Below are 26,448 nucleotides of genomic sequence, written 5' to 3'. Positions count from 1 at the left end.
CCATACTCAGGGCACAATCTTAACCCCTTATGTCAGTGCTTTCCAGCACTGGCATAGCAGTGCCAATGGGTTGTGTGCTGCATCCTGCAGTTGGGTGTCACTCAGGGAAGCCCCCTCAAAGTAAGGGAATGTTTGTTCCCTTACCTCAGAGCTGCATTGCCCTTAAGTCAGTGGTGGAAAGCACTGACAGGAGGGGTTAGGATTGCGTCCTCAGTCAATCAGGTCAGGTACTGGTAAGGGCTCAGGCATGCCTGAGGACTCGCTTTCCATCTCCTGAAATCCCATTTATGATCAGCAGAGTGTCCATTCCACCACTGCCTTCCAGGGATGATTGACAAGGGGATGGAAGAAGGAGGAAGGACTCTCCATCATGATAAAATAAGACTGGTCAGGGGTGTGGAAAAAGGAGAAAGAGCCCATGCAAAACTTGTGCTCACACTTCCTCCTTCCCCACCCCTCATCCAATTAGTTTAGTCCTAGATGAAGAAGGGCCCTGGGAGCAAATCTTCACTCGTCCACTTGTTTGTCCAGGAAGCTAGCAGCCGGTTAAGCAAGCAGGAGACTGGGGAGTGGCAAGCATGTGGGGAGAGCCTGACCATGACAGAAGGGCCATGTACATGCAAAGCACATACATGAAAGTCCTTCCTCATGGTGTTATCCTGGCAGGGCGGGTTTTAAACTAGTAGGGGCAATTGCTCCCAACTGGGCCCCACAACTAAGAGGATCCTATACTAGGGTAACCTACTTCAGTCTTGTCAAATACACACAGCAACACCTCACAACAGACACCCTAGCATCACTGCAAGTTGTTTAGAGAACAGCAGCTATTTTCATTTTAATAATTAAATTCAATTTTACTTTTGCGCAATTATTTCAGTCACTAAAACAAGTCGTTTGATAACTGTTTACTTTTCAAACTTTACTTTTTGTTTGTTTACTTGTACGCTTGCTTATGTGTAGGCAATTTTATATTAAAATATGCTTAGATCCATTTGGTCCATTGGGCAGGAGGTCTGGTCTAGAGGGTAGAGCCTCCATTTGCCTGAAGATTAACATCCACAAGGTCGCCAGTTCGAGGCCACTGGCACCGTGCGACCTTGAAGCAGCTGGCAAGCTGCAGCTGAGCTGTTCCATCTGCTCGGAGCGTGGGAGGATGGAGGCCAGAATGTTAAACCAGATCGGAGTGTATCATCTTGAATGTGGTGGTTCTTGAAAGAGAGAACCTTCTTTCAATTTGTAAAAATCCCTGCGTGGATTTAATAAGCCTGCCTGTGTAAACCGCCTTGAATAAAGTCTTGAATAAAGACCAAGAAAGGCAGTATATAAATACTGTATATTATTATTATTATATATTATTATTATTAACTCACACACACTTTTTAGGTGCACATTTTGATTACTTTTCAATCTACCATAGAGATATAAAGTCTATAATCAATTTTATTTCAGGGGCTCGGCAAAAATGTTTCCAATTGGACTTTGCAGCTCCTACAGCTGGCCCTGCTTCCAGGGCCTATAGCAAGTGCTGCCCCATGGTTGTTGTGGCTATGAGCATAATCATAGTGGAAAACCACTTTGCCCATTAAAAGTGCACAGATTGGTAATTAAACATGCCATTTCACAAACACTACCAATGACAAATGGGCTGTTGCCTTGTTCTTTTGCCCCTTGTCAAACATAGGGTGACTCTAGAAGCAAAGCTGTCAGATGATTGCTAAATCATCTTGTGAACTCTGTCAGTGATGAGGCTCAAGACTTGAGAAGTATTCGTGTCCTCCCCCTCCACTCTAACCAGTTAGATGTTAGCTAAAATCTTCTTTGAATTAGAAAAAAAAAATGCAATTGAAAAGTTTGATCAAGCTGTCATGCTCTAAAAGGCAGCACCTACCCTGGGGACACAGATAATATTGCTGAATAGAACACAAGTGCTTTGTGAAGAAAGAATTCATTCTTTTAGAGAAGTTGGTGAGGGATGAAAAGTCTTTTAAATTATTTTCTGATGGCATTATGTTAGCAATGGTTTTCTCTCCCCCTCTTTCTTGCCTTCTCACTTTTCTTGTTAAGACAGAGGGGATCAGGGCATCAACATGACACTTTCGTAATGAACCTTTCAGCTATGTCTGGTTTTCAACTAAAAGGGCAAATGTTTTGTGGTAATGTGAACAGAATGAACGTCTAAACATGGGTATCTTCTCATTGGGATTCTTTGTGTGCATACAAGCAGACCCTTCATTTCCCAGATAACTCTGAGCTATCTTAACCCATCTTGTGTATGGTTGGCAACCTTCAGTCTCAAAAGACTATGGTATAAGCCTACAGCACCAGGTATTCCCAGGTGGTTTCCCTTCCAAGTACTAACCAGGCCTGACCCTGCTTAGCTTCCGAGATCAGACGAGATCGGGCATGTGCAGGGTAACAGTTGCTAGTGAATCAAAACATAAGGAAGCTACCTGCTTATCAAAATGTCTGGGGTCCTGAAAGGAAAGTGTTACTGGAATTCATATCATGTCATTGTCAGGGGCCAGCCCACCCGCAAGCCCCTGGCTTACCTGGTGGTGGTTTGGGGGCGCTTGACCTCAGGAAGTCCTCCTGGAGTCCATGAGGACCCATGGCACTTTCACTGCTCCAGAGGGGGCAGCAGGAGGCAAAAGGCCCCCGACCTAGCAGGCAGCTGCCTGCCACGGCCTTAGACATCAGGGAATGTATTGGGAGAGCAGGGGCTGGGATCCCTTTAAGGCCAACAAGCAAGAAGGGGAAGAAACTGGGTGGAGCTGAGGAGCTCCATAAAGCCAGGGAGGCCAGTGATGACAAGGAAGCTGAGGAGTGGTGAAGCAGACAGCGTGAGGGAAAGCTGCTTGCCTGGGAGCCCTGAAGATGCCTCAGGACCAAGGCAGGGGATGAGGGTGACTTAATCTCTCCCCTTGGAGAACTGTCTGAGGCTGTCCCAAGCTGCCCATACCTACTCCTGACCCCGGGAGGGGGGGTTTGCTAGCAAGTCACGCCTGTTGCAACCTGCCCCGGCCTGGCGGCTGGGGGCTACAACGGCAGCTAGAGGGTGTGACAGTCATATCTTACCAGGAACGTATGCAAAGTTTGTACATATTGTGAATCAAACAGAACTCTAGTTCTCCTTGTAGAAATCTGCATGCTACACTTGGCCACTCTGTTCAATCATGGCAAAGATCTGTTCACAAGAGTGGTGTCACACATGGGCAGGGGTAAACAAATTTCAGCCTTTGTGCTTCTATGATCTCCAAAATGTCAAAATATACCTTCCAGCTTTTGTAACTGATGTGAGTCTCGAGTTCACATGTCACACTTCTCATGAGAGTAGACCATTCATGGAACTAAGGAAAGCAGCAAAACGTATCTCCTCTAAAAGAGATGAGATGGTATATTTCTGGGAGTGGTTTTAAAACATGTGTGACATGTGTATAAAAGGGATATCTGTTACATGTGGGGGGGGGGCAACAGCCCAATTCTATCCCCAGTGGTGCTGCTGGGTGCAGTGATGCCAAAATGACTACTGCTGTATCCAATGGCCCCACTGAGGGTGCTGGAGGTCTCCACAGGAGAACAGGACTTTCATCCGCTGGTCCCCACAGTGGGCCTTCTCAAGTCTGCACCGACTATTTTGCCAGTGCATACTTGAGAGCCTCTATGTCAGGCTTTTGCCCCTGCCCTGCCCTCCCCACAAAACACCTCCTCCTCCCAACCTCCAAGGCCCTTATTGCTGCCTGGAGCTCTTACCTTCCTCTAGACAGTTTCCATTCAGCACCAGCGGTCCCTTCTCTCCAAGTGTTGCAGGAGTGCCTTATGGTACATTTGTGACATCCAGTGCCAGCACTAGAGCTCAGTGCTGCTGCTGATGGCCCATAGGATTGGGCCTAAGAGTACTAGCCAATGGCACAAATAAGTGGAATAGGCAACGGGGGGGGGGATAGAGAGAGAGAGAGAGAGAGAGAGAGAGAGAGAGAGAGAGAGAGAGAGACCAGGTTAAAGGTGGAAACAGATCACTTTAATTGTGGGAATAATAATACAATAACAGGGAGGGGGATCAAAAATAAAATGCAATGAAATATATTCAACAGTAATTCACACAGCTGGGTCCTAAATATAAGCAGTCTCTATGGAGAAGGAAGAGAGGAAAGAAGGGAGCAGGGCACAGGAGGGCTACCCAGGTGCATACAAGCTATGCCTTGCTACTCTTGGTGTGGAGGATTGGTTAAGAAGAATTTCCCATTGGGAGCCTGGGGCTAATCTTAAGGCATCCCTTCAAGCAATTAAAAATAGACCAATGGCCAATCCTATAGTGGACCTATGGTAGTGGATTTCCCAATCTGCTGCAACGGATCCTCAAATGGCAGTGCGACTGTCACTCTGCCGTCATGCACATCTGAGCCACTGGTGGACCTGGCCAGAGGCTCTGCGTGCCTGCCTCCCATGGAAAGGAAGAGAGTTGTCTAATACCTGTCCTGAGTGCTGATTGGCATAGGAGTTCTTCCATAGTGGATGGAATGGGAGTGATTGACACAGTATCAGCAGACAGACAGACAGACAAACAAGAGACTACTCATGAGGACTAACCAACAAATGTAGGGGTCTGTGACCCAGTTTTTTAATATTCTAGATTCCCATAGGAAAGCATTGGGGCTTTTGTGTGATGAGCTCAAATACTTCTTTTTTGCTTTAATGACTCTTGATGTCTCATCCTGGCCTTGAAATGCGTACTTCTATTGTTTTTCAACAGGCAGCAATGTACTCTTGATTTGCTGTGGACACCAGCTTCCATTCTTAATCAGATTTGCCCATGGGGCTTGTAAGGACAGTTAGAATTGGGGACATTTGTTCTATGTCTCTTAATCCAGCCATCCAGCTAGGAGGGGGTTCAAGGTATTGCTCTATTGCTCTTCCTTGAAGATTGAGGGATCTGAAGCTTCAAATGACCAGTTCAAATGACACAAAACTGGCCTGGGTCAAGAAGGCATCTAGTGCCACATACATATGTAAATAAATGTCATGTGCTGAACTACAGGTAAAAAGCTTCTCGGGCAATGGGTATCTAGTCTGATGTTAGTCTATTAATCAGAAACTTAGGGCGCAGTCCTTTCCTGCGCTGGAACAGGCAGGCCAGGAAACATGCGCTGTATCCCGCACAGGATAGTGGCCTTAAGCAGCTCAACCAGAGGAAAGGGGAAACATTTACCTCTGGGTAAGGGCTGCTGGCCCCTATGGGTCTCCTCAGACTCTTGAGGTGGCACAAGTTTGAGGAGAGCAGAGCAGCTTGAAGCTGCTCCGTTCTCCCCTGGAACAGGGGTTGGGATCTGGCCTAACTGGCGGATCCCAGCCCTGACTCCCGCTCCCTGCATGCCCACCCCAGGGCTGCCCACCGCCTGCCCTTCTTCTGCCTAGGAATGCCTCCCTCGTACCTCCTCCCTGCCTCCCCCCCCGCCTACCTCACAGTCTTGCCTCGGCACATCCAAGCTGACGCAAGGCACTTGAAGGAAGCCGTTATGGATTCTGGATTCAGCCTCCATGTGTCGACGTACGTCCATGTGCCAATGCGGCTTCCTCCTGAGGAGGCAGAAACATGCCTTATGGCACGTTTGCAACCCTCCGGGACCAGCGCAAGGGACTTGCGTCGGCCCATGGACACCTTTGGATTGCACCTTTAGGCTGCAATCCTAACCACCCTTTCCTGAGAGTAGGCCCCATTGAACAAAATAGGACTTACTTCTGAGTAGACCTGGTTAGGATTGTGCCCTTAACTTGCTGCATGTAAGTTAAAACAAATACTGTACAACTGGATGAACCCAGTAAAACGGGTCAAAAACAAGGAGATTCTACCATCCACAGATGGTGTTTTCGTCTCCTGCTCAGTGGAGATGTGCAGGAATTCTTATTAAAATGGGAATATCTAATAAGGTTTCATGTCACAAAGTGTCAGGAGTGAAAGCGGGAATAAAGCAATATCACTAGATGTTTGCCTGTATTAGAGAACAAATAGTAGTAATTCACAGACAGTCCCGACTGCAAATCATATGGTAACTCGATGGTGTTTGCACCATCTGCTTGTTGGAAGCTTGGATACAGCCTGAGGTTACCTCAACAAGTTCCCAGGATGCTCTACAAGGCTGCCTCATGCTTCAATCATATCTGGCACAGCCAGTGGGTGGTGAAAATGCCACCTGCTCACCACTCCAGACACACATCAGTTTTTTTTTGTTGTTTTTTTTTCCTAAGAGGGTCCAGGGTCCATCAACCTGTGAGTAGAAAAGTTTTGATTCCTTTTTCAAAAATGCTTCTTGTCATTTCTGGTTAGGTTGAAATCAACATAAATGTCTAACGCAGGCGCGTCAAACTCATTTAATACAGCAGGCCAAACAGCATTCATGATGCCTGCTGAGGGTGGGAAGTCATGATAGGTATATGCAACCTCCTGATTTTAGAAGTGGGTTACCTCAGAATGCCAGATGCAGGGCAGGGCACCAGGATGTAGGTTATGTCTGTTGTCTTGTGCATTCCCTGAAGCACTTGGTGGGCCACTGTGGGATACAGGAAGCTAGACTAGATGGGCCTTTGGCCTGATCCAGTGGGGCTCTTCTTATGTTCTTATGTTTAGCAGTGATACCTCCGTACAGCTCAGCAGCTGAGAGCAGCTGACGGTGGTGCTGGGAGAGTCTTCAGGGAGGATAAAGAGCTTCCATTGGTTGAATCTGCCTGACAGGCCTTATGTTTGACACTCCTGGTCTAACCAAATCAAAGTACGGTTTCCCTGAAATGCAGTGAAGAAATACTTGTTCTTCATTCCATGCCACAATGGTCTTGACCAATTGTTCTCACATATTTAGCACCAGGACCCACAGTTTAGAATGAGAATCTGTCAGGGCACACAGGAAGTGATGTCATGACTGGAAGTGACATCATCAAGGAGGAAAATTTTTAACAATCCTAGGCTGCAATCCTACCCACATTTACCCAGAAATAAGTCCCATTTACTAACATTGTTCAAAGAATATACATAGCAGCTTGTTAAAAGTACAGGTCTGTAACATTTCCCCAAATGCAGTCACATACCATGATAGCATCAAGTCTAATAGATTAATAAAATAAAATATTGAAATAAATGGTGACCCACCTGAAATGGGCTCATGACCCACCTAGTGGGTCCTGACCCACAGTTTGAAAAACACTGGTCTTGACCATTCATGAAAAACCATTTCATGACATGTCATGAAAAATCACCCCAGAAGAGAATCAGGCAAAGTGGGTTTTGCTAGGACCAGCCTGACAGAATTTGCCCTGACTGGTAGCTTCCAGTATTTTAAGTACTTGGGGTAAGCTACTAAATATTTATTAGTAAATAAAGGGCTTGTCAATGGTTTTGCTGCCCAAGAAGCTGAAGCTTCTGATTTATGTCAAGAAACATATTGCTTGTGTATTTAACGGAGGAGAGACAACAGCTGGCTAGATTAGATAGCCACAGCTGCTGTGGAGTTCTGATAACACAACCTCATCTTTTCTGCCTTTACATAACATGCTTAGTTATTCAGAATGTATACTGATATAGCGGACCTCCTGCTGCTGTGTTTAATATGACTGCAGAAGCAAATAATCACTTATAATTAAATGGATACATAACATGTGCTGATTGAATTGAAGAAACCATATAGTGGCTCCCGGATCCAAACCTCAAACTGCTTCATTACCATGGGATTCAGTGGAGTTGGGGGGTTAAACCATATTTTAAGAATTGGATTGCTAAGCTATTTTAAGGATTATGCAACACACCCCTCCAATTTGAGGCAGGACTGTTGCCTAGACAACTATTGGAGCAATAGTAATTTGGACAATGGTGTCTATTTTAGAGTATGATCAGTAAGAACTGCTTCCTACATTACTCATTCAATGTATAGAAATATGAGTTTTGCTCTATGGTAATTCCATCAGGAATAGAATTTTCAGTGAAGTTATAGCTTGTGGTATGACAGGTTTTGGTGGTTAGTTGTAAGTGGTTGCAGGAGCTAGTAGAATCAATGCCCAAATCTCCTACATTGTGCTTGACATTGAGGCAGGACTGTTGCCTAGACAACTATTGGAGCAATAGTAATTTGGACAATGGTGTCTATTTTAGAGTATGATCAGTAAGAACTGCTTCCTACATTACTCATTCAATGTATAGAAATATATGGTAATTCCATCAGGAATAGAATTTTCAGTGAAGTTATAGCTTGTGGTATGACAGGTTTTGGTGGTTAGTTGTAAGTGGTTGCAGGAGCTAGTAGAATCAGTGCCCAAATCTCCTACATTGTGCTTGACGGGCAGTCCGATCCACTGCAACCCCCTGTTATAGGTCCAAGCGAGATGGAGAGAGATTGCCCAGGGATCCTACATTGACATTTTGTTTAGGTTTGGAAACCACAGCCTCCCTGGCCACTTGGACTGTAAGGTAGGGAGGGGGAGAGAAAAATTAAGAACATAAGAACAGCCCCACTGGATCAGGCCATAGGCCCATCTAGTCCAGCTTCCTGTAGCTCACAGCGGCCCACCAAATGCCCCAAGGAGCACACCAGATAACAAGAGACCTGCATCCTGGTGCCCTCCCTTGCATCTGGCATTCTGACAAAACCCATTTCTAAAATCAGGAGGTTGCGCATATACACATCATGGCTTGTACCCCGTAATGGAGTTTTCCTCCAAAACCTTGTCCAATCCCCTTTTAATAGGCGTCCAGGCCAGTTGCCATCACCACATCCTGTGGCAAAGAGTTCCACATACCAACCACATGCTGAGTAAAGAAATTCTTCCCATACTGCAGCAGCACCAAGAAGGCCTCTTCAGGGCAAGCCCTTGTGGGCCCCATAGGTCAGCTTGGACCTGTGCTAGTGATATCACTGGCACAAGTCCGAAATGATCCGGGGAAATGGATGAGGCCCAGAAAACAGTCAGGATTTCTGTCACCGAATCTGCCTTTTCCTTGACCCAATCCACCCTTCTTCCTGCCCCCACTGCCCCACCTCATTCCGCCCTCCCCTCCCCTGTTTTTCCCTCCCCCTGCCTCCATCCAGCGCCATAAACAGCCAGGCTACACTCTCTGGCTGAGTCACATTTGGGACAGCACACCCTGAGGATTGAGCCCTGAGACTATATTGCTTTCATAGCTAAACTAATATAGCCTTGCAGGTTTCTGAGACCTTCTGCTGCCGGCATGGTGTTTACTGGTTACCGTGCTATTGAGGCTCCAAAGATGGTGGATCACAAGATCCACAGGGTAATGTAAGACTAGGAACAGAGGGTTTTTTTAATATATATCTAGAAGCATTTGATCATGTAAACACCATATGCAGCTTAAGCCTACATGTCTGAGTTTTATGGCTATTTTTGACCACATCATATATCTACTGGGACATACTATAGAAATTTTTTTTTTCCCTAAAGTGAAGACAGTGGATTGATAGGGGAAGTAGGCAGTAGCCACCATTTCCCTGTTAATGATCCACACACTTGGGGGTTGGGTTCCCTGCTACGGGTTTTTGTTATATATTTTCAATAAAGTGGCCCAGTTACTCCAAGCCTCTTGTCTTGTGTGATTATTGTGGGGTGCATGGGTAATGAGTGTGTTCAGGACTATGGCCTTAAATTCAGCCATGACATCTTTCTTGGAAGTAAATAGATTTCAGTGAAATGTACTTATGTGTAATTTGTGGCAGGATCAAGGCTCAAAGGGCCTTAAATTCAAATAATGTGGCAGAGTTCAGCTGTAGATGGTGATTTGTGGTCTTAGCTTTACCCAAGTAGGAAGCGCATCAGGGAAACATAGCCGAGATAATTAGTTGACAGGTTGTGATTTGTTTATCTCTTTCCTACTGCTGAACCAGTGTTTCCCAAACTTCTAATAATTGAATCACATAAGAAAAAAAAACAAAACCTGGAGGCACGCTGTACTCTTTTACCTGAAAAGGTTGCATAGAATGACTCAACAATGTTTCATTTGCAGCAGAACTATTCTGAGTGTGCCTCCTGAATAAGAACAGGCAAACCCCACACCAGTGACTCATGTAAAGACTCAGTAGGCACTCCTCTGAGAAAAAGGAATTGGGCTACATCAGAAGTGATTGAATGACCCACCACACTCAGTGCAAAGATTCTTCTTCTTCTTCACCATCATCATCATCATCTTGTACTCACCCAATATTATTCCCCACCAGTTTACCAGGCGTGTCCAAACTTTTTGGCAGGAGGGCCACATCATCTCTTTCTGACACTGTATTGGGAGCTGGGGAAAAAAAAGAATTAATTTAAATTTAAATTGTGAAAAAAATTTAAATAAATTTACATAAATGAATATATTAGAGATGCAATTTATATGAATGAATAAAAGTCTGGCAATAGCTCAAGGCCTTAGGCCCTGCACAAAGCAAGGCTAGCCTTTCTTTTGCTGCCATTGCTGCTTCACAGACGTAAAACAGCAAGTAGTGGAGGGATCCCTCGGCCTGCAGTTCATGTGAGAAGTTGGACAGTCGACCCTCATGCTGAGAGCAGTCACGTTGGGCCAGCACAGGCTCCAGCAAGTCTCTGGCAGGCCAGAAGCTCATTGGAGACTGAGGACACCCTGCAAACTGGATTGGGAGTCACTGAAGGCCACAAATGGCCCCCGGGCCAGGATTTGGGCATCTCTGGTTTATACGATGCAGAGGTGCCATTAGAGCACACACTGCATCTTATGGTTTGGGGGCAACCAGATAGCCCAGGAAAGATCAGTAAAAATATTTATTACTTGCCTTCCGGTAGGCCATATGGCCACCAATGGATCTCCTTGAACCCACAAAAGCTATTAAGCGGGTGGAAATCTGAGAATCCTCAGGGGGCAGGTCTGGACTGGGAAAGGGGGATAGGATCCCAGTGTGTGCTGTTTCCACTAGGGTCCACCTCCTCCCGCCCCTTGCCTGGCCCAGAACCTGCCCCGATCCTTCCCTGAATTGACCACAATCTGAAATGGGTTAAATAGCCACACTGGCTCTGAGTCTATTTCTAGGCATAAATCATGGTCATTAATTATCAAGCCCTAAATACGGCCAACAGAAATTATTGGTCTATGTATCTCAGTGGATGTGGGAGAAGGAGGTCAATAAAACTTGGAATTATACTGGACAAAGCTTGTTCTATTATGGTTATCTCTCGCACTTCCCGAGTTCTGTACAAAGGGTGAACTGTAACAAGCAACTTCTCTTTTATCTCAAGTAGATTGCTGTCTTAAGGTAAGAGAGGGTTCAATGAAACTTACAGTGCAGTACGGAAAGTACATGCTTCTCCTCATTACAGTGAGAAGGGAAAACGGTACACACTCAGTCTATACTAGTTTTGCACTGTTTCTTCCTTTCAATGGTTTTGGTTTAGTTTAGTTTTGTTTTTTTCCCCCCTTGCTATTTCCTTTAAAACAACAGCAAATGTCAGGAAGGAAACTGCCTTTGGTGTGTTAGTTTCATCAGTTTTCATACATTGTTCTCAATGTAGTTGGGCTCCACACGCACACTATTTGAGGAGGAGTGTTTGTCCTGGCACCCCTGATAAACAGTGTCAGGACCACCACACGATGTCAATTGAATTGGATTTGTAACCAATAAAGTGATCCATTCCATTCAAGACTGGATTACTGTAACTTGCTGTATGTAGGGCTACCCTTGAGGATGGTTTGAAAGCTGCAATCAGTGCAAAATACAGCAGCCCAGGTAGTTATGGGGGTAGACCAGTGTTTCTCAACCAATGGTACTGGTACCACTAATGGTACGAGAGGCAGTATCGCATGAACCCCAGACACCCACAGCCTGACAGTGAGACAACAAACAGTGGTCAAAGCCTCAGCTTGATGGGCAGACGTTCAGTGTGTACTCTCTGCATGCTCAAAAAAACATGCCCTCCTGTTTGCCCTGACCCTTCCACTGATGTCTGTAGCGCCACATCTGACCTCCCAACCTGGAAGCAACTGGGGATGATGTCACTGCCAGTTTCTTCCAGTGATACTTCAAATAGGTGGACCATGCAAAGTGGTACAGCAGGGGACAAACGTTGAGAAACACTGAGCTTGATGGTTTGACTCTGTTGGAACTCTGCTTCAGCAGCTATGCTGGCTGGCCATTCGTTTCCGATCCCAATTCAAGATGCTGGTATTGACCTTTAAGTCTCTGCACAACTTGGGTACAGGCTATCTGAAGAACTGCCTTCTCCCATACATTCCGGCTTGCCCTCCTAGGTCATCTGAAGGGGCTCTCCTTCAAGTGCCGCCTCTGTCCCAAGTTAGAGGGGTGGCGGCTTGCAGTTAAGCCTTCTCTGTTGTGACGCCACAATTATGTATCTTCCTTCCAGGGGAATTAAGTATTATCCTCTTCCTGATGGCTTTTGAGCAAGGGCCCAAAACATATCTGTTTTGTCTGCTTTTTGGCTGATGGTTGGATGCTTGCCCTCTGTGCCTCTGGAATACTGCTGTGGCTTGTCTGTTCCCCTGGACTTATTCCCCCTTAATGATCTGATGATATGTGATGCGCTTTGTTTTGCTCAGTTTTCAGTGTGTTTTTTTAGTGTTTAATGTTAAAATTAATGTTTTAACTTTTTGTTCTTGATATTGTTTTACTTATTGTTCTGATACATTGTATTTCTATATTTGTAAGCCACCTTGGGCATTGGCTTCGGCATGGGAAAGGCAAGATATAAATTTTTCAGATTAATAAAAACCAATGAGCTGATCTTGACTCAAGTCATTTATGAGGATACTTAGCTATTTGCATCCCAGACCACTGTGTCCCGGTCAAACGCATCCTAGTATTGGTCATCTGTGTCTGTTCTTTTTGTATTCAGGACATTTGTGTCCCAATATATGTATATTTTAATTAGATGTACGCTTGGGATATATAACATGGAACTTGTTGCCCAGTTATAATTTATATGTGGCCCAATCATAGTGAATGCACAGTGGCATACCTGGAGGGGGCACTGCAAATGCCCTGGGTGGCAATCTGGGGGGGCAGTGCCACAGCCTGCTCCCCCCGACTGGTTTTGTCAGTGCAATCCAGAACTGCGCCAACAGTGGCTGCACTCCTGCAAATACCCTTATAATGTCTCGAGAAACTGTCAGTTATTTGGAATGAAATAGATCACTTTATTACTGACAAATTCAATTCAATTTACATCTGGCAGTGGTTCCTGACTATAAACTCCTCCCCTTTATGAGGGCACCTACCCTGGGAGAGACAGACACAACTATCACTTCAATTGGGGGTGTTAGCACCCCAGCCTCTTGCCAACCACCCTTTTCACCTCCAACCCCTGGCAAGGGTGTTTTTTTTAATTATTATTATTATATTATATTGGCAACCTTCAGTCTCGAAAGACTATGGTATCGCGCTCTGAAAGGTGGTTCTGGCACAGCATCTAGTGTGGCTGAAAAGGCCAATCCGGGAGTGACAAAACCTTCCACACCAGGAGCAAGTGCAGTCTGTCCCTGGTCTGTCTCCCTGGCTATGGGCCTTCCTTCTTTGCCTCTTAGCCTCAGACTGTTGGCTAAGTGTCTCTTCAAACTGGGAAAGGCCATGCTGCACAGCCTGCCTCCAAGCAGGCCGCTCAGAGGCCAGGTTTTCCCACTTGTTGAGGTCCATTCCTAAGGCCTTCAGATCCCTCTTGCAGATGTCCTTGTATCGCAGCTGTGGTCTACCTGTAGGGCGCTTTCCTTGCATGAGTTCTCCATAGAGGAGATCCTTTGGGATCCAGCCATCATCCATTCTCAGGACATGACCGAGCCAACGCAGGCGTCTCTGTTTCAGCAGTGCATACATGCTAGGGATTCCAGCACGTTCCAGGACTGTGTTGTTAGGAACTTTGTCCTGCCAGGTAATGCTGAGAATGCGTCGGAGGCAGCGCATGTGGAAAGCGTTCTGTTTCCTCTCCTGTTGTGAGCGGAGAGTCCATGACTCACTGCAGTACAGAAGTGTACTCAGGACGCAAGCTCTGTAGACCTGGATCTTGGTATGTTCCGACAGCTTCTTGTTAGACCAGACTCTCTTTGTGAGTCTGGAAAACGTGGTAGCTGCTTTACCAACGTGTTTGTTTAGCTCGGTATTGAGAGAAAGAGTGTCGGAGATCGTTGAGCCAAGGTACACAAAGTCATGGACAACCTCCAGTTCATGCACAGAGATTGTAATGCTGGGAGGTGAGTCCACATCCTGAACCATGACCTGTGTTTTCTTTAAGCTGATCGTCAGTCCAAAATCTTGGCAGGCCTTGCTAAAACGATCCATGAGCTGCTGGAGATCTTTGGCAGAGTGGGTAGTGACAGCTGCATTGTCGGCAAAGAGGAAGTCACGCAGACATTTCAGCTGGACTTTGGATTTTGCTCTCAGTCTGGAGAGGTTGAAGAGCTTTCCGTCTGATCTGGTCCGGAGATAGATGCCTTCTGTTGCAGTTCCAAAGGCCTGCTTCAGCAGGACAGCGAAGAAAATCCCAAACAAGGTTGGTGCAAGAACACAGCCCTGCTTCACGCCACTTTGGATGTCAAAGGGGTCAGATGTGGAGCCATCGAAGACAACAGTGCCCTTCATGTCCTTGTGGAAGGATCTGATGATGCTGAGGAGCCTGGGTGGACATCCGATCTTGGGGAGAATCTTGAAGAGGCCGTCCCTGCTGACCAGGTCGAAAGCCTTCGTGAGATCTATGAAGGCTATAAAGAGTGGCTTTCGTTGTTCCCTGCATTTCTCCTGCAGCTGTCTAAGGGAGAATAACATATCAGTGGTGGACCTGTTGGCTCGGAATCCGCACTGCGATTCTGGATAGACGCTCTCTGCAAGTACCTGGAGCCTCTTTAGTGCAACTCGGGCAAACAACTTTCCTACAACGCTAAGGAGAGAGATGCCACGGTAGTTGTTGCAGTCACCCCTGTCACCTTTGTTCTTGTACAGCGTGATGATGTTTGCATCCCTCATGTCTTGAGGTACTCCACCTTCTCTCCAGCAGAGACAAAGGATTTCATGCAGCTCAGTGATGATGATCTCTTTGCAGCACTTTAGGACTTCAGCAGGGATGTTGTCTTTTCCAGGTGCCTTGCCAAAGGCAAGGGAGTCCAGGGCCACGTGAAGTTCTTCTAGGGTTGGTTCACTGTCAAGCTCCTCCAACACAGGCAGACACTCAATGTTGTTCAGTGCTTCTTCGGTGACTACATTATCTCTGGAATATAGCTCAGAGTAGTGCTGCACCCAGCGTTCCATCTGCTGCGCCCGATCCTGGATGACCTCGCCTGTTGCAGACTTCAGAGGGGCAATTTTCTTCTGTGTTGGGCCTAGGGCCTGCTTGATACCATCATACATCCCCTTGATGTTGCCCGTGTCAGCTGCTATCTGTATCTCGGAACAGAGCTGGAGCCAGTAGCTGTTAGCACATCTCCTGGCAGCCTGCTGGACTTTGCTGCGAGCAGCTCGGAGGACCTGCAGGTTGCACTCACTGGGACAGGCCTTGTAATGCTGCTTGAGCTCACCTCTTTTCCTCAATGACTGGTGTCAACTCCTCAGAGTGGGCTTCAAACCAGTCTGCCATCTTGTTGGTCCTCTTGCCGAATATGGACAAGGCGGTGTTGTAAACGGTATTCTTGAAATGTTCCCATCTGTTGGATGCGTTTGCATCGGCCGGGCCTGGAAGAGATTCTTCAAGTGCTTGTGCAAATTCCTCCACTTTTCTCTGATCCTGGATCTTGCTGGTATCAATGCGAGGTCTTCCTTCCTTTTTCGTGTGGTACAGTCGTGTTAAGTACAAGGGTGTTAAGGCAGACAAATATGCCCAACCTGAGCATGGCATCCTCTTGGAATCAGTTCCAGCTCCCCCTCGGGCCCTTGCAGACCTTAGGATGCACACTGGATACCCACTCTTAATCCTAGCCCCACACAATACCTGTCAGATGTGACCAACCTAGCTAAAATAACAGTACACCATAAGGCAACAGTCTGGGGTAGGCAAAGAAAACTTCCTATCAACTGTTAATTAGGTGGAGAAGCAAAGAACTACCCCCTTCCTCATAGCTTTTCTGTGAGGGCTCAGAATGTTTCTGTTTCATATGGTGTTTGGGTGATGTTTGCCTTCTGTGCCTCTTTGATCCAAATGACACCCCTCCCTAGTAGTTTTATTGTTTTTATTAATGACTTTATTGATTGCTGTTACATGTTGTAAATTTTAGTGTGGAACTTGTAAGCCACCTTGGACATTTGCTTTGGCAGGGGAAAGGTGAGATATTTTTTAAACAAACAGTACTTTCTCACCATGCATAAAACCTTTCATTTTGTTCAGTCCTGCCATCATTTTTGTTGGCAACCTTCAGTCTCGAAAGACTATGGTATCGCGCTCTGAGAGGTGGTTCTGGAACAGCGTCTAGTGTGGCTGAAAAGGCCAATTTGGGAGTGACAATCCCTTCCACACTGGGAGCAAGTGCAGTCTGTCCCTGGTCTGTCTCCCTGGCTATGGGCCTTCCTTCTTTGCCTCTTAGCCTCAGACTGTTGGCCAAGTGTCTCTTCAAACTGGGAAAGGCCATGCTGCACAGCCTGCCTCCAAGCGGGTGGCTCAGAGGCCAGAGTTTCCCACTTGTTGAGGTCCACTCCTAAGGCCTTCAGATCCTTCTTGCAGATGTCCTTGTATTGCAGCTGTGGTCTACCTGTAGGGCGCTTTCCCTGCACGAGTTCTCCATAGAGGAGATCCTTTGGGATCCGGCCATCATCCAGTCTCACAACATGACCGAGCCATGCAGCTGTGTTAAGAGAACAAATCTGTTTGTACATGCATATACACAAATGAGGACAAATATTGGAATGTCTCACTTGCAGTGCCTGGCTCTCAAATCTATCAATCTCTGTTTCTGCTCATGAATAAATAGACTAGGGAGTAACTGGACTCAAAGACAGAGCTCTTGTCTTCCATGCAGAAGTTTCCTAGTTCAATCCCCAACATCTCTAAATACAGCAGAGAAAAATTCCTGCCTTGAACCTTAAGATGCTACTACCCCTCTGTGTTGTCGCTACTCAGCTCAATGAATCAACAGGCTGACTTGGTATAAGGGAGCTTCCTATGACTGAGCACTTTATACCCGCTTTCATACCTGAAATTTTTAAGTTTGGTTTGTTACCTTGGTTTGCTTTCTACTTCTCTTTGGTTTCAAGAAAGATACATGTTATGACTGTAGATCTTTGTCTGAAAGATATACTGCATGGACATTTCCACCAACCCAAGCGGAAGATGATGCATTTGCCCAAGAGACACCATTAAAGATTAAGGGCAGAATGTTCCAAATAGGGTGAATCTCAAGTCACCTAAATTAAAGTACTGGTTTTTAAATTGATGGGCACCCTACTATAAAAGTCACGTCCTATTGTAACAAAATATGTCCCAGCAGAGTAAGAGTGAGATCCTTGCATAAAATGATTGCATGTGAAGGTTGATTTCAGAAATACAGCTTTGTTTATGTCATCTTCACCTTTTTCCTCCAAGAAGAAGTAGTATGTTGGAAATATTCCCTATATATGCATGTGTATTTTTCTACACAGAAAACATGACATTCCTAGGGCACAATTCTAACCAGGTCTACTCAGAAGTAAGGCCTATTTTGTTCAATGGGGCTTATTCTCAGGAAAGTGTGGTTAGGATTGCAGCCCTAGAAGTGTGCAAAATGCGACTTCTTTTTATGATTAACATAAGTTCTACAACACCCATCCATTTTTACTGACACTTCCAGGTTCAAATTTTTTGATTTGTTTTACTTTTTCATTAATGAGGGAATATGTATGCTCTTTCCGGCTCTTGAGGTGGTTCACATCTGGTTAAAAACACAATTCATATGGTTCAGCTTTAAAAGCACAGCAGTAGAGAAGGCGATAGTGGATCCTTCCTTCCTTCCTTCCTTCCTTCCTTCCTTCCTTCCTTCCTTCCTTCCTTCCTTCCTTCCTTCCTTCCTTCCTTCCTCATGGACAGTTGTTATTTTTCTGGGAGGGAGCCTAAATATGCATTTGCCCATTTTGTTTTCCTGTTGACTTCAGCATAAAACCTTCATGTTAGAGAAGTGTTTCTCAAACTGTGGGTTGGGTCCCACTAGGTGGGTTGTGAATCAATTTCATTTGGAACCCCATTCATTTCAATATTTTATTTTTAATATATTAAACTTGATGCTACCATGGTATGTGACTACATTTGGTGAAATGTTACAGATCTGTACTTAGAACAGGGTACTATGTATATGCTTTTAGCAATGATACTAAATGGGACTTACTCCTGGGTAACTGTGGGCAGCCTAGGTTTGCTAAAAAATTTTCCTGCTTGATGATGTCACTTCCAGTCATGACATCACTTCTGGTGACTCATTCTGGTGGTCATTCTAAAAAGTGGGTTCTGGTGCTAAAACGAATGTGTTAGAGCTTCTTCGCTCTAAAATGTAATCAAGAATTAAGCAGGCAAACTTCATTAAATACATGAAACATGGTAAAACATGACGTAGTACTTCTTCCCTATCTAAATAAATTGTATTGGCAACCTTCAGTCTCGAAAGACTATGGTATCGCGCTCTGAAAAGTGGTTCTGGCACAGCGTCTAGTGTGGCTGAAAAGGCCAATCCGGGAGTGACAATCTAAATAACTAATATTTAGATTATTTAGAGTGACAATCTAAATAAATAATATTCCACTATTGTTATTCTGGAGATAACTTCCCCCTCGTTCCAAACTTAATAGTATTAATACTGCCATTTTGTTGTTTCCCCGGTTATTCTTGCAGGAGAAATTGTCGTGAATAAGTCTCTGATTCACTCTTCAAATAATTAGCAAACAAAATATTTTCAACGGTCACGAATAATATATAACCACAGAGCAGGGGTGCAGGATAGAAAAATGGCAACAAAGCCAAAGGGGAGCGGGTGTAACACAGACATGTCTTTATTGATCAAGAGTTTTTAATTACATTCATAAAGAGAGCTGTTGCCGACAGTTCATCTTCTCAGGATTTACCTAATCTAGCATCTGAATAATCCTGGGAGAAAGGAATAACATGTTATCAGAGTTGTCAGTCCTACACAGTGGCGTCACTAGGGTTTGCATCACCCAGTGAAGGAGGCCAGCATGTCACCCCCCATGATGCACCTCCCTCCAATGCAATGGGTGGGGCAGTGCCCTGGATGGTGGGTGTAGTGATATACCATCGCCCCGCCCCTGCTGGTTATTTGGCTATAACTTTTGGTAGAATAGAGATATTTCAACACGGTTTGTTTCACTGCATTCTGCGTGAAATTACACATTGATTGATATATAACATGATGGTATTATTCAAAAATACCAAGATTTTAAAAATTTTGGCTGATAGTCCCTGTGCACATCACCCAGTGTGGCTCGCACCTCTCCCCCCCTCACATTCTCCTAGCGAAGCCACTGGTCCTACAGCCTGCACTCATCATCTCTTTTGGTGTCATACAGCTATCAACCCTTATCCACAGTGCATTTGATGTTGACTTCCATCCACACCCCGTAAGGACCTCTGAATTTGTTTGTGTAGAGCCCATTTCTGCTTCTCTGTCATGAGACCCTGCCCAATACCAAAAGCCATTCAACTTTCCTGGCTCCACCACTAAACAAGAAGCTAACACTAATCTAGCCCACGGGTTGGCCAACTAACATACCATTGGCTCTCATGGAGTCGTAGATCCTTTCTTCCCTGTACAATTCAGAACAGCTGTGTACAATGTTAGGATACGTGGTGTTCCACTTCTAAGAATGAGCATCAACTTACATCATGTCCTGGTAACCTGGTAACCCTGCAATCCTAGTTCTGAGCCACAATGCTACCTTTCTGAAATTCCAACAAGATGGTCAGGATGTGCTATGTATATTACCAGGCAGTCCAATCTTATCAAGGGCTTTATTTTTAGGCTGCTTCTCACTCTCAAGGTACACTGTCAGCAAAATCCTTACCTCTTCTTGAGTCGGTCCATGCTGTCACAAATGTGCTGTAAAGCACATAGGCATCGTGCAGATGATAGGGGCACAGCAAGAAGGACTGCACCATCCTGCTGGCACCAGTAGGAAGCCTTGATGCACACTGGGGCAGGTAAGCTCCATGCTAGACAGTGGAGGAGTGGGAGGGGAAATGGAGATTGGACCAAGCCCAGGATGGGCAGGATCAGTTGCACTGATGCAAGCCATGTTCTATCCCCCTTCCCTGGTCAGATCTGCTGACTCAGGATCTCTTAGCAGGTGCAGGTTCAAATGGACCTGTTGCTGTCTTTCCATGAGGCAAGGGGACAAATGTGGAACAAAAGAAGATGTCCAGCCTGCTCAGTTTCCATGCAGGATACATTCTCCTGCATCAGTGCTGATTAGGATTGGGCTGCCCTTGCATGAGTTATCTCCTTTGAGAGCAGGGGCAGAACACATGAGTTTGGCTCTGTGTGTGCACAGAACATCACTAGTTGTGACTGTATGGAAATCACAAAGAAGTACTGTGATTTTGCAGAAGCAAAAGATTGATAAGAGATTTTGTACTTATTGGCCATTTACCAGTAAGAAGGCACTGTTAGATTAGAAGCAAAAGCTGTTCTTAAGGGGAAATCAAAATTTGAGTTGAAAATATGTCAAGCTATGATCCACGTATATTAAATTTGCAAAAAAACATTTACCCAGCACCCCCCCCCCCCAAGAAGCACATAAGACAAAGGCTTGGGATTAATGAAATTTTATTAATAACATGAAAGCAGACCTGCAGAAGGAGAAAAAAAAAAACACCCTTCATTAAAAACTCTCAACATACTGGTTCTAAGAATGATATTACACTATGTATTATGTTCAATGGTAAATATGGCACTTGCAAAATTGGGCTCAGGGTTGGTCAATTGTCTTATCCCTGTCTCTGTATTTTGAAGTGGTGGCCTTTGTTGCGGGTGTGCAATTGCTTCAGGTTGGGAACTGTTTGGAAGCAAGTATAGGCCTATTGTTTGAGGCTTCTCTGAAAGGGAAGAACTGTTGTTTGGAATGAGCTGTAGAAGCTTGATGATTCATTGGAGAGGTTTTGGCTGAGAACTGTAGCTGACAAGTGATGTTCAATTACTTTATCAGCTGGATCTCTCTAGAGCAAATGACACCCAACCTGTCAGACCTTGTCAATCTGCTTCTTCCAGGTGAGTATTGTTGTTTTAAGAATGCCTGATCGTAAATCCTGGAGTTGTTTGTCCCTTTATGAATGACCGGAGTAAATATGGTTCTATTTACTTAAAAAAAATTATATCTATATTTTGTGTGTGTATACTGCAGTTACGGACCTGCCCCTCGTCACACCCTGGGATGAAGATCCGTGATGCCACCCCCTCCCACACCATGCTCTCCATACTTACCCAGCGCAATGCAGCCTCGTACAGCATTAGAGGTGACTCGGAAAGCCTTCTGAGATTTCCCACACAGTCTTAAACATTACTTCTGTTTTCCTGGAAGTACAATTGAATGTTGCACAGGCATGGTGCTCAGGACATTTGCCCTCCCCTGCTCCTCCAGGCCCACCACTGGTATCTTGCTCTTCTCATCAGACTTAGAGCAGCATACAATATACAACAAGGAACCAACCCCCCCCCCCCCCAAAAAAAAAAAAAAGCAAGCAAAGATCAGTAGCAAAAACTCCAAGAATAGCAAGGGACAATTAATAAACCCAGGCAGAGTTATAGCACAAAAATGTAGCATAATACAGCATTATAGCAGACAATAAAGGGCTGACAAAAGAGGGGAGTCTTCAGTCACCACTGAAACTTCAGTAGTGTGGAAGCCATAGTACCACAAAGGTCAGGAAATTCCATAGTGCAGGGGTCACCAACCAACTGCACTTTGGGACTCAGGCCCTCAAAGTCTCCCTAAAGGATCTCACAGAATGGGTAGAGTCTAGTGTGTGGGAAAAGATGGCCCTTGTGTTCCCTGACATATTGTTTTAAACATGAGTATGTGGTGTTGGGTGCATGCCAAGTAAGAATGAACCAGGCCAGTCTTGTGGCATTTTGAGGTATCACACACTTTAGGGAGAAGGCCAATGGCATTTCAGAGTTATCACACCCTTGCACACTCCACTCTAGCTGCCTGGCTTAGGAGAACCCTTGCTTTTCTTTTGCAGTTTGGAGAGTTCCATGACTTGCCACACCTTACTTTGGTCAGTACATTTGAACCTGTAAACAAGTTGCATCCTTATGAACAAAGTTGTTATCAATACCAAAGAATTGCATTCAATCTCAGCTTCCATCGCCAACCTCAATGGAAACATAATCAAGCAATGGGGTAGCTGGGGTGTGGTCAAGGGGTGCAAATACCCTGGGCCGCCACACCTCCAGGGGCGCTAGCACTGCCATCCACTCCCCCGGCCACTGCCACCTTTGGCTGCCCTCTGAGGTCTTCTGAGGACTGGAGAGGCTGCACACGGCCTCTGGAGGACTTTTAAATGTCACTTCTGGTTTTCTGACAAACCTCTTTTTCCATATGTGGAAATACCCCTTATTGTACTTTTAGTGCATCCTGTTAACTGTCAGGAATTGGGCTTATCCTTTAATTCAGCAGCCCCCAAATTTACCATGGTCATGGTGCCCTTACTCCACAGTGCCCTGTCATGGAGGTGCCATCATCTTGGAGCATGCAAGAACTCACAAGAATCACACAATCCAATGGCAATGCCTGAATAGCTGGTAAGAACAGGCTGCTGCAGACATCGAGAGGCAGCCCTGTGAGTTTGCTATGGTGACCCGAGGTGCCAAGGTGTACAGTTTGAGAACTACTGCCTTAATTGAACATCATTTCTGTTATTAGATGATTACATACATAACTGTCACTATATTTACACCATTCCTTAAGCTGTTTTAGAAGCAGTGAAATGAGGTTTTTGCTGGTAACATCCCATACTATCTGTTGGAATAAGCATAAATAAGAATAGACTGAAAGAAGCCAGAATTTTGTATCTTTATGACATCCGTCTATGGCTTTAAGTAACATGGAACTATCCATTCATTCTCATACGTTTAATGTTGGAAAATCAGCACGTAAAAGTTGGAAAAGTAAAATGGGTTGATCGATTTATCACTCAGCCTCCTCCACATCGCTGCCAGCTGAGGGGAGTTGATGCAATGTGAGCTGCACAAATGCGCAGATTCACACTTGTCATTGCTCCCACGTGTACTTGTTACTAAATGTGGGCAGTAAATCTGAAGATATTGTCATACAGCCCAAGAAAAGAGCAAATGAATTTCTTTTTTTTCCCTATTCCTACTTTAGTAATTCACATCTCATAAAATATTTTTCTTCCCTAATGTAGAACATGTTTCTTGCAGCAAAGATCACCTATTGCTGTTTTTTCTTCTTCTTTTTTAAAAGCAATGAAATGCACAGTTCAACTGCAAGACACTCAAATGAGAGGTGATTCTATGTTTGAGAAGCATACTGGTTCTGTCTATGTGGCACCAAAACACACACAGAGTATTGCTTGTGAGACAGTAACCCCACATGAATATCTCTTTCTGGCCTAGCAATCTCCCTGACTTTTTCATTCATAAGGAACTTTGGTGTGAGAAGGTATTCTGGGTCACCCCACTGAGATGGAGTGAGGTGGCCACCTGAATCGATGCAAGGCACAACCCCATATTTGCCAGTCAACTTACTGCATCTCTTATCCAGCGTCATTGGTTTCAGCTGCCCTTGCCTCTGTTACCACTGTTGCTATTCTCCATCTGCTCTCCCCCCTCCTCCATCCTGACTTTTGAAAAGGCAAAATGTGGGAGTGGGAACAAGGAAGTGGAAGACAGAAGAACAAAGTGGTAGTGGTGTGCTATAGCAGACCTGGGCATATAGGGAAGATGTGAGGGTAGATGCAGGTCACCATGTCAGCCATGCATCCCTCATAATGTTAGTTAGGGGGGGGGGAGAGAGAGATCTGTACCATGCCTGAAATAGCATGTCTGAATCTTGAGGCGGCTTCATAATAAAAGAACATTTTAGAAGGTCCTAAAATAGTCCAGAGTGCTCTCTCTCTCTCTCTCTCTCTCTCTCTCTCTCTCTCTCTCTCTCTAGCTAATTGGCCTCTGTCAAAATTTTGGATGCTTTTCCCAAGAAAGAACTGCTAAATTGTCTTCAAAAGTCACTTAGATCAACCCTCATTATCTATGGGGGTTCCACTGCTCGAACCTCCCGTGGATACTGAAATCTGCTGATGTTGGAATCTTCAGATTTGGAGGCTGAAGCTGTGAAGTTGGAGTTGTGCTCCAGTCAGGTCCAGAGGTCTTTCTGCAGCCTTCGGAGTGCTACAGGTGGCCCACCACGTGGTTCCCAACCCGCAGATATTAAAATCCACAGGTACCAAACCCATGGATATCGAGGGTCGCCTGTAATACGGCAATCTAGGGACAATCATTTCCACCCTTATGGTTAATTCTGCTAACTTCAACATTTTGATTTTCCTTCCTTATTGCAACACTAGCTTCACAATTCAAACAATCCTATTCTATCCCATGTGCATGCACTCCAAAGCAATAGACACACACATGTTCATGCCTTAAAGAATAGCTGCAACACACGTGTAAGAAATGGGCAGGAGGTCTGGTCTAGAGGGTAGAGCCTCCATTTGCCTGAAGATTAACATCCATAAGGTCGCCAGTTCGAGGCCACCGGCACCGTGCGACCTTGAAGCAGCTGGCAAGCTGCAGCTGAGCTGTTCCATCTGCTCGGAGCGTGGGAGGATGGAGGCCAGAATGTTAAACCAGATCGGAGTGTGACACCTTGAATGTGGTGGTTCTTGAAAGAGAGAACCTTCTTTCAATTTGTAAAAATCCCTGCGTGGATTTAATAAGCCTGCCTGTGTAAACCGGCTTGAATAAAGTCTTGAATAAAGACCAAGAAAGACGGTATATAAATACTGTATATTATTATTATATTATTATTAAGAAATGCAGATGTCTCTGTACAGTGTTCTTCCTTCGTAAATCTGCTTGCCTGTTTTTTTCTTCTGCAAACTGTTCAACAGCTCAGGTGGGAGGTTATGTTTGGTTCAATTGTAGACTTCTGGCTGCAGCCAAGCCCACCAAATGCCCTTTCTCCACAGGACTTGCAGCTGGGAAAACAATTGCAAGTCTTTTCATGCAAATGGAAGCTGGGGGTGAGGCAATTTCCACCAGGACTATGGAATGGGGTTCACCCCCTCCCTGAGCGCTTCAAAGTCTGAATCCTTATTAGGCCCCCATGACTACTATTTTAAAAACACACACATAGGCAAATAACACTTTGAATGGCTAGTGTAACTATATATTACACTATGTATTATGTTCAACGTAATATGCTGTTTGGCCCTCTTTAGCACCATTAGAAACCTTTTGTTCTAATCATCCAGCGAACACTGTATTTTAGGTTGCATTATTATATTATACATGTCACTATACTGCTCCCCGCCATCCCTAGAATGCTTCAGATGAAAGGGGAGAGGCGGCTGTATTGCCTCCCAGTTCCTTGCTTCCCATTGATTTAGCTTTCTTTCAGCTTGGGAGATCGGTGTCCTTATTTTTTGGCATCCTCTCCTCTCTGCTTATATGACTGACTACAGTGGTTCCCAAACTTTTTAGTACCAGGACCCACTTTTTAAAATGAAGTTCTATCAGGACACACTTAGAATTGGGAGACTAAGAAAAAAGGGGGTTTCATTTACCAGCCACTTAAGCCTGTTTTTATCCTTTTTTTTTAATGGTGGAGAGGCTGCCTTCTGATTTGTTTGAACTCCAGATTCATCGGATAAGGACCGTTCTGGTGGCCTTGCAATCCCCTTCAACTGGCCTTCAGTGAGAGTCGATGGACATTCACCTACTCATGAGTAAATGTGCAATTGTTCCTCAGTTTCACTTTCCATAGAGTTCAATACATTTTGCTTGTCAGCTTGGAGGGGAGACTTCCTTCTTGAGAGTGTGCGATGGCCTGCGTTCATTGGATCAGGGCCATTCTGGTGGCATTGTGTTCCTCTCCACCTGTCCTTCAAATCAGACTGAGACCCAGTCACCTACTCCTAAGCTATCAGCTTGTCTGTATAGCTGTATCCAAGCTATCAGCTGTATAGCTATCCAAGTCTGTATAGCTGTATAGCTGCATCCAAGCTATCAGCTTGTCTGTTTCACAATCCACTCAAAATCAGGTCATGATCTCTCAGCAGGTTGCAGCTCACATTTTGGAACCTGTGGTTCTTCTGCATTCTATGCATGGTAAAGGGGACTGCAGCTGAACTAGTGAAAGATCAGTGACAAAAGCAGCCACCATCTGTACCCGTGCAGCAATAGTGGCAGCAATTTACCTCTTCACTCTGCTTCTCTGATCCCACTTGGGGAACTTGTTTGCTTTGTAGCATCCTGCACGCCCCTTCAGGAGCTTCAAAAACTGCTCTGGGCCTAATAATCAA

At 45.1% G+C, this 26,448-nt stretch overlaps 1 pseudogene; it reads right to left on the bottom strand.

Moving 5' to 3' along the window:
* Positions 1-2,310: 2,310 nt before the first annotated feature.
* LOC136638295 (5S ribosomal RNA) lies at positions 2,311-2,427 on the bottom strand (annotated as a pseudogene).
* Positions 2,428-26,448: the final 24,021 nt, after the last annotated feature.

Source organism: Tiliqua scincoides, chromosome 1 (assembly GCF_035046505.1).
Source record: "Tiliqua scincoides isolate rTilSci1 chromosome 1, rTilSci1.hap2, whole genome shotgun sequence".
Classification (NCBI taxonomy): Eukaryota; Metazoa; Chordata; class Lepidosauria; order Squamata; family Scincidae; genus Tiliqua; species Tiliqua scincoides.
This window is presented reverse-complemented; position numbering and strand designations above follow the sequence as displayed.